We start from the raw sequence: 9,561 nt of genomic DNA, 5'->3' as shown, positions 1-9,561 counted from the left end.
ACAGTGAAAGAAGTCAGAGGATTCTTGGGATTAACTGGTTGGTATAGAATTTTTATACCTAAGTATGCTCTCATAGCTTCCCCCCTGACTAATCTTCTTAAGAAGAATACCCCGTTTCAATGGTCTGCTAGGTGTCAGAGCACTTTTGATAAGCTGAAGACCGCCTTGGTAACCAATCCCATTCTAAAGTTGCCAGATTTCTCTCTACCCTTTGAGGTAGTAAACGGATGCCAGTGGTTTTTCCCTGGGAGGTGTGCTCATGCAGGAAGGTCATGCAGTGGCCTATGAATCCCGAAAACTCAGAATGCATGAGAGAAATTATGTTGTCCACGACCTGAAGCTACTTTCAGTAGTCTATGCCCTGAAGTTGTTGAGACATTACCTACTGGGTCAAAGATTCACTTTGATGAGACAAATCATCAGAGCTTAAAGTGGATCTTCACTCAGAAGGATCTCAACATACGCCAAAGAAGGTGGGTGCAGACCCTGCAGGAATTTGATTTTGAAATCAAGTACCGCCCACGCAAAGAAAATATGGTAGTAGATGCCCTCAGCAAAAAAGCCTCCTTGCTTGCAATCACAGTGGTGTCAATTCCATTGATTAATGAAGCAAGAGAGAAGATCATGCAGGATAGATTCTTTGGCCCTATTGCTACCCTACCTACTTATGTAGGAAAGCAAAACTCGTCACTCAGGAGTTGAACTGAGTTCAAGGGTATAGCTTGGATGAAGGAATTATGTATTACAATAGCAGGCTATGCATTCGCAATGATGAGGGAACTAAGGGTCAAATTCTGAATGAAGCCCATGATAGCCTTATAGCAGGACATCCAGGTTTCATCAAGACCTACATGTCTGTAAAGAAAAGCTTCTTTTGGCCTGGACTAAAAAAGGATGTACTTAATTATGTACGTCAATGCATGATATGTCAGAAAGTCAAAGCCGAGAGAGTAAAAATGCCTGGGAAGTTACATCCATTAGACATCCCCCAAATGAAGTGGGAATTTATCAGTATGGATTTTATACTGGACTACCTTTAGTGCAATCAGGTTACAACTCCATCTTCGTGGTAGTTGACACACTAACCAAAGTTGCCCATCTGATTCCAGTAAAAGAAACCTACATTGCAGTGGATGTGGCCAGAGTGTTCCTCAAGGAAATCTTCAGATTGCATGGCCACCAGGAGAATAGTAAGTGATCGAGATCCCAAGTTCATGTCAAGATTCTGGACTGCATTTTTCGAAGTAGTAGGAACTTTCTTGGATCTTAGCACAGCTTACCACCCCAAGACCGATGGTCAAACAGAAAGGGTAAATGGATTATATACAAGTAACTAGTTTTCACACTAAGTGAGCTAAACTTAAAAATTATCCAGCCTATATTTGTAGTCTTAAGCAAGTATATACACTAAGTTTGTAGAATTTCCTTAATTGACATTAAGCTCATGGTAAGGCTGCTTTATATATGTGAGATCCCTCTGTCCCCCCTCCACGCACCGAACTCCCGGTAGCTGACAGCGGAAGCAGCCCCCTCATGCGTAGGGCAGGGTTTCTCACTCGGGGCCTCGCCCACGAATGTCCGGGCATGAGACTAGGCTGGTGGTCACTCCGAAAACCGAAACCGGGAAAATTTTCCATGCTCGGAAAGCGGGGACGATTCCAGTAGGTGACTTAGCCTATGAACTCTTCTGCCTCCTCATCTCAAAGTACATAATGTATTTCATGTCAGCCTACTTAAGAAGTATGTACCGAGCCCGAATCATGTGCTTAATAATGAGCTCTTAACTTCTTCAACCCAAGGGCTGATGGAACTCCAACCTGAAGAAATCCTTGATGTTCAAGAGAAGGTTCTCAGGAACAGAATTCTGAGAGACTTATTAGTCAAATAGAAGCTATCCTTTTGAAGATGCCACCTGGGAGAAAGAAGCCAAGCTGATGTGGGATTACCCCCAGTTTGCGAGATGAGGACATCTTGCGTTTTTCAAGTGGGAGAGGATGTAAGATTCCTCCCCAGCCCCTCAACATGTCTAGTTTCTTTCCCTGTAAAATCAATCCCCTTTTCAAAATAATAAAAGATATTGTTTCTACCTTTTTTGGCCTAGAGCGAGAAAATGTTCTAGAGAGAGGTGATTCAGTTTTTAGATATCTTTGGATGGAAAAATATCCTTTCTTATTACAATAAATTCCCCCGAAACAGAAGTTTAAAAAGAAGTTCCTAACGTGCATTAGAAATAAATTATAATCTGCACAAAAGACCTTAGCCTAAGGATCTAGATTTTTTTAAAATTTTGGATTAAGGTTCTGAGGGAACAATAAGATTAATCCAAATGTAGGGAGGAGATAAATTGAAGAATAAAAGAAACCCCCCCCCCCAAAAAAATGAGTAAATACTCACATAAGATGAAGAGTGGGCTAAGGACCAAAGAAAACATTTAAAAAATTAAATTTTGACACCTCAGAGTGGGGATCTCCCCTCATGAAGGAGGTGCCTTTTTTCTCATCATTACCTAATTTTAAATCAATTAAATGAGATATTTCATCTCTCCTCTCTCCTATTTCAAGTCTAGTTCCAAAACATAAGCTGAACTGACCCAAAAATGGTCAAAAATTGACCAAACTGATCTGGAAAATTCTAGAATCAGTTTGCTTGGTTTGAGGCTCACTTTTTCCTATAAATAGAAGCCTCCCCCTTTGTAAAATCTTAATGGTGTTTATGCACTGTTACTCTACTCCTTTCTTGATAATTCATTTTTTTTGGCCTAATCCTCTCCAAAGAAATTGGTGGCCACTCTTGCTTCAAACAAGAGTAGAACCCTCAATCCCTCAAGCCAAAGGAAAGCTTACAACTCCATGTAAGCTAAACTTTCTTACTTTTTAAAATTTTAAATCTATGGTTTTCTTGGTTTTCTTGTTTTACAATTGATTGAAGTGAATTCAAATGCTATGCCACCTTGATGAAAAGGCCACCCCCTTCTCTTTTTTACATTCTAGCCCTTCTTAATACTAGAAAGATTAGTTAAATGATTAATTAAACTTTTTTTATTGTTTACTCTCTTGATTTTTAAAAATTGAGTAGATTAGAGTCTTATACATCTAGACTGGGTTAATTTGAGTTGAAATGAGAATGATAAAAATGAGAAATGGTCAGCCATACAAAGGAGGTTATGGCAAAAATTTTCTAGAATTTTGTGGAAAAGGAAGTTTGTTTTTATGTTATTCCAAAAGAGTAATTCCCACCGTTTGTGCATTCTAAAAGAAATATTCTAATTTACTCCATGTACATATTCACCTACTATGAACATGCATGGATATCACTGATATTAATTATTAAAATTAATTTCTATGCATAGAAAGATGCATAATGAAATTTTTTTATTATAAAAGTGTTATTTTCATTGAATTTAATTTCTATGCATAGAAAGATGCATAACGGATTTTTTTAAATTATAAAAGTGTTATTTTCATTGAATTTAATTTCTATGCATAGAAAGATGCATAATGGAAATTTTTATTTTTATTATAAAAGTGTTATTTTCATTGAATTTAATTTCTATGCATAGAAAGACGCATAATGGAATTTTATTATTAGAAAAGTGTTATTTTCATTGAATTTAATTTCTATGCATAGAAAGATGCATAACGGATTTTTTTAATTATAAAAGTGTTATTTTCATTGAATTTAATTTCTATGCATAGAAAGATGCATAACGGGATTTTTTAATTATAAAAGTGTTATTTTTATTGAATTTAATTTCCATGCATAGAAAGATGCATAACGGAATGTTTTTAATTATAAAAGTGTTATTTTCATTGAATTTAATTTCTATGCATATAGAAAGATGCATAACGGAAATTTTTTTATTATAAAAGTGTTATTTTCATTGAATTTAATTTCTATGCATAGAAAGATGCATAATGGAATTTTTTTTATTATAAAAGTGTTATTTTCATTGAATTTAATTTCTATGCATGGAAAGATGCATAATGGAATTTTTTAATAAAAGTGGGTCGGCCATAGGTGATTGGATGGTTAGGAGATATCTTAAGTAGATTTGGCACCATGCCAAATAGCATGCATATAAGTACGGGATGTTAAATCACACTCATTAGTAGATGGCACTCAAGGGTAGAAGGAGATCTTCCCAATACATCTAGTCCTTGAGTTTTGGAACTTGGGAACACATCAGATGGACATGGAACCTAAAACATAACCTACGATCTCTTATTTAGTGTAATATTAACCCAATTAGGTGATGTGATCGGTTCGGTCTAATTGGATGAGTTGTAGGATGGGCCTACCATACGACCAACCTTGGGTCTAATTGGATGAGTTGTAGGGTGGGCCTACCATATGACCAACCTTGGGTCCAATTGGATGAGTTGTAGGGTGGACCTACCATACAACCAACCTTGGGTACTATATACAGATGTGTTTGGTAGACTCCTCTATCAGATTGAGATCATCAATTGAAATTTATCTTCATTGCATTAAAGTCTATCTAGATTGCCATTAGAACTACTAACCAGAGTGCATAGGTGGGTAGATGCTATCAATAGTAATTTATTATTGTTTTCCATCTCTCTTACTTTAAGTTCCATCTCTCTTACTTGAAGTTCTTTGTTTTGTGGAAGACCCTATGCTTTGTGTGAATGCACAAGTTGTATTTTCTTACATACACTCACAAGAAAGATCTTTCACATAACATAACTTAAACTCAATTTGCACAACAATAAAGGTGGAGAACGTTATTGTATTTTTGTTAGTTATAATACTACATAAGTTTATACACTCCACAATCATGTGCTCAGGTGAGGGAATGATGTTGATGGTTCATGTGGAATGATTGAGATAGAGTTATGATGATGGAGGGAGCTAAGATGCAATAGTCACTCAAGGTGATCAATAGTTTTGTGGATGTACTAGAGCCTAGCTTTTTAAATAGCCTTCATAGATCATGTTAGATCAAGGGGGTCCTCCATGGTCGCCATGGGCTACTCTTTAGAATGTGGGCCTTGCATATATGTGCTAACCCATGCTTGATATCTAACATTTACTAAACTCCTTTTATAAACCTTGGAGACAAGCTTCAAAATGAGCTTGGTGCTAAAAGTGCTAAAGTTCGAAGGTGTAAGGTGACAATAAAAGTTGGTCTCTAGAGACATGAGCTTGAGTGTAAGGTTCAAAACGAGCTTGGAGCCAAAGTGCTAAGTTCCAAGGTGGAAGGTGCCAAAAGAGCTTGACCATAAAAGTTATTCCTCTAGAGACAATGAGCTTGGATGCTTGCTAATTTTTTTTGGTGAGTTCACATGAGCATAAGGGCAAAGCTTGATTGATATTAAACTGCTAGTGCCAAAGCATGGCCTTATGTTAAGACTAATTCAAAGCCATCCGGGAGCTACAAGTTCAGTTCACCTAAGCTTAAGCAGTTGAGTTCACATGAGCCTAAGCTAAATTCATGAATATGCTAAAAGGTGACCTGGCATAAGCTAATTGGGCAAGTTGCATGGTAAAATCACAAATGCTTAGAAGCTCAAGTGTAGCTCTCTTAATACATAGTTATGCTACCTTTATTGTTTTCTGTCCTTGAACTGATGTCCTTGGGTGCGCCCTGTGTGAAAAGTCTTCGGGCGGCGGACGCTTGTAAAATCTACCTTAATTGATTGAGAATTTGGTCAGTAAACGATTGCCGTGTTCAAGCTAGCAAGCTCTTCCTGCCTCAGTTGCGCTCGCGCTCCCCCTCTGTGTCTTATAGTTACACAATGTGAACAATAAATTTCAAAGATTTAGGCCTTATAAACTTTTGTATTTGCTTCAAACATCAGCCGACCTTAGCTCAGTTGGTAGAGCGGAGGACTGTAGTGCTGACTGTTATCCTTAGGTCGCTGGTTCGAATCCGGCAGGTCGGATTTTCCTCTTGGAACGATTTCCATAGAATTTCAAATTATTTTCGCGCATGTTTGGTAGAGGTACCATGAAACCCATCACCCAATAAATGTTTCTTTCAAGCACTGGGCCGCCCAAAATCCTTTTTTTTGGGACCAACATAAATATATTTATATATCAAAAAGCAATATCTCAAATGCTAACTTGGCAACCCTCAAACCCCATTCAACAAGTTACAAATTAGATTCCATCTCTCATCTTCAAATACAAAGGAGGAGTTTTCCCAAGATATCTGAAATCCCAACTGAATGCATGCTTCAATCAAAGCCGCAGAAGTGCAACCTGATCGGTTCTCAAAGGCATCCCCCTTTTTTGACCACACTTTGACCATTGGTCTTGAGCCAAGTGGATTCTCAATAAAAGCCACATAAGTATAATCCACTTATTTAACTTTTTTATACCATGTTTTGGTCCTTAATATTCCTTAATAAAATAATATTCCATAATCAATTTTTTTAAACTAAAAGAAGAGAATTGATTGGCCAAAAGTTCATTGATTTGATTGATTTTTTTGTACGTGACATGATGGCCTCATACACCCCCCCTCCGCGTGTCGTCCTCTTGTTGGTTGTTGTTGTGGTATGCTCATGGTTGGGATCCCTTTGTGTGCTGATGCTGGTCGTTAGTGCTTCTCATGCTAGTGCTCCTTGTCCTGATTCTACTGGGTTTGGTGCTCGTCCTAGTTGTGGTCTTACACTTTGCACAAGGTAATATGCTGGTTTGTGTTCATTGTCAGGGTTTGGTTCTCATGGGGATCATGGGCCTTGGGTGGCCTTCTTACACTTTGCACAAGGTAATATGCTGGTTTGTGTTCATTGTCAGGGTTTGGTTCTCATGGGGATCATGGGCCTTGGGTGGCCTTCTTGTCTTTATAAAATTGCACTTAGGTTGTATGTGTGTGTCTTGATGCTCGTTCTATGCCTTTATAAACTCGCATCTAGTGGCCTTCTTATCCTTATAAACTTGCATCTAGGTTGGCCTTCTTATCCTTATAAACTTGCATCTAGGCTGGTTGTGTGTGTGTGTGTGTCTCGATGCTCGTTCTATATCTTTGTGTATCTGATGTGTTCTCTGTTTGGGTGTATCTCTCGATGTATAATTTGTGTGTGAGGGGTGCTTGTGGTTCAAAACATTCCTCCTCCAAGATGAAAACCTTGGAGGTGTCTATGACTATTTGTGCCGGTTGCAATGGCAACATGGATATTGTTTCTAGGAGCACCTTGTTCATATAGTGATTGCTCCTCATGAACCCTTGTGATCTCTTGGGCAGGTGACATGAGGTAAAAGAACCTAAAGTGTGATTTATGAAAACCCTTTATGCAATATCCTAACATCATAAGTATGCAAATGACCTTGCACATGACGATCCCTACATAGGGCTTTACCAGATAATTAGAATAACATTTGTAAGCAAACATACACACACAAGAGTACACACGACATAAGAGAGAGAGAGACAGCTGAATTTTCTTCTATATTCTCTTCTGTTCTTTACAATCATAACATAAAGATAAGAGTATACACTATATGGGAAAGTATCATCCTACTATAACATGCAAGCTCCATAAGATTCCTCCCTGCAGCTTTTGAGGTGTAAAGAAGTAAGAACCTCCCCTTCTGTTCTTGAAATTATTCCCCTCTCTCGAATAGAAGAAAGATCCTGTTTTATCCTATTTTGGCCTAGTGAGAGAAAATTTCTAGAGAGAGGTAATCCAAAATTGAGATATTTAATTGAAAATGTGTGTGTGAATAAACCTTTATTTTTAAAAGGTTAAATTATTTTTTTCTTCAAAAATTTAGAGAGATGCTTTGTCGTTCGCATTGCTGGCATCTACAACAGGCGTCAGATCTAGCCTTTTTTTCTTTGTCTTTTACAGTAGCACCATTCACTACTAGCTGTACACAGTTCTCTCCTTTGTGCTTGTTTCTGATAGCCGCTGCCCCCATCGCCACTCATCAAGGTTGAGCTACACTTTAGTTGAGGTCTAATGCTCGCATTGCTGTGTTGCTGGCGATGGTTGTGTTGTAGTTGGGGCCTCTTGTTGAGAGCGATCACTTGATCTCTGCAGTTGTAATGATGATGTCGTTGCTACCCTCTTTCACTGTGCCTACTATTCTTTCTTTCTCTGCTACTCTGTCACACCAGAGGTCGCCAACGGGAGCCATTTTACATGCCACGGGAGCCATTTTACCTTGCCTTGGCATCAGTCAGCCTATTAGAGGTGGAACGTGCAATAGGTCTCCACTTCCATGCTCTAGTTTGTGAGGCGCAGGCTTGTTGCTGTCAATTTTTCACAAGCCTCAGCTCTGGGTCGTCACCTCTCTCTATGATTAGCCATGCTGGAGCACAACCCTCATTCCTTTGTGATGGGTCTTCTCTTCTTCTTCTTCTTTTTTGCCATAGCAAAACTGCCGTCTGTCATCTTCCAGTAATTTAACCACCATCGTTGTTATTGCCTCTTTCATCAATGAGTACATGATCCTTCTTGTTCATTAGCCAAGCACTGTGTCTTCTTTAGCTGCAACCTTTGTGTGGAGCTCTTCTCTCTTTCAAGATCTCCTTTTTGTGAAATTTAATATCCAACTCCTCAACAAAACCTCGTTCATGAGGTTAACCAACCATCAATATGGCCTTATTGAGCTCCCAATTGGCTCACAATTTTCATGCTCTCTTTTCTATGAGATTCTTTGCCTCTTCACTCAAGACCTCCAAGTTGAGGTCTTCTATGACCATTGACATGGTCTTCATGTGCTCCAAAATGAGCTCCATGATGTGTATGCTTCATCCCCACACACCATCTTCAAGGGTTCTTCTTCAAAATGGTTTCTCACAAGAAACCAAGGTGGATAAACCATCGTGAAAGTTCCCACAGCTTTCACAACTTTGCTCATCTCCTTGAGCAACATCAACAAGTGCATCCTCTTCTTGATGCACACACATGTGAACTCCATTGAGTCCACCATCTCACTTTCCATCATCTTGACAAGTATGCACCTTCACACATGCTCTTTGCCCAAGTGCAAAGAACCATAGGATTCACAAATCCCAACATGGCAACCCTTTTCAAATACGAGCATTCTTCTATGCTCAAACACCAAATTAGAGGCAAAAACACCAAAATACCTTCACAAATCTCCTTGGCAGCTTCTCCTTAATGACACCGAAGACTTCATAGCCTTCATACTTGCTGAAATCTCCATTTTCAGCTTCTTTGATGATGAGCAGGCTCTCCATGTTGCAAAACTCCCATTTGCAACTCTGTTGGGCAGCTTCTATGCAACCTCCTTGTTACAAATCTCCTCTCAAACTTGAGAATGGCATCTCCAAATATCTCTCAAATCCTCACAAATGCAAATCCAAATGATAATATGAGTGTGCATTTTTTTTCACAATAATTAAAAATAATGCTTAATCAAACAAACACACAAACAAGCTAATATACATAATAATCACCATGACCAAGAGCCCAAGTTGGCTCTGATACCATGTTAACAATCCTAAAATGGGATTGATCATGGTGAAGGACATATATTAAGCAACATAATTAAGGTGGGTTATACCACACTAAGAACTTCATGAGAGAGAGAGAGAGAATGCACACTCAACACTCAATTCTA

The 9,561-nt window shown here is 38.6% G+C and overlaps 1 non-coding gene across 1 annotated transcript; it reads left to right on the top strand.

Annotated features, from left to right (window-relative positions):
* The first annotated feature begins 5,822 nt into the window (after nt 1-5,822).
* On the top strand, nt 5,823-5,906 carry TRNAY-GUA (transfer RNA tyrosine (anticodon GUA)). The gene is given in 2 exon segments: nt 5,823-5,859; nt 5,871-5,906. It is a non-coding gene; the product is annotated as a tRNA-Tyr (tRNA).
* Nucleotides 5,907-9,561: the final 3,655 nt, after the last annotated feature.

The sequence above is a fragment of the Cibotium barometz genome, chromosome 39 (genome assembly GCF_041138505.1).
Source record: "Cibotium barometz isolate CiBa-2024 chromosome 39, ASM4113850v1, whole genome shotgun sequence".
Taxonomy (NCBI): domain Eukaryota; kingdom Viridiplantae; phylum Streptophyta; class Polypodiopsida; order Cyatheales; family Cibotiaceae; genus Cibotium; species Cibotium barometz.
The sequence above is the reverse complement of the archived record's forward strand: the minus strand, read 5'-3'. Positions and strand labels throughout refer to the sequence as shown.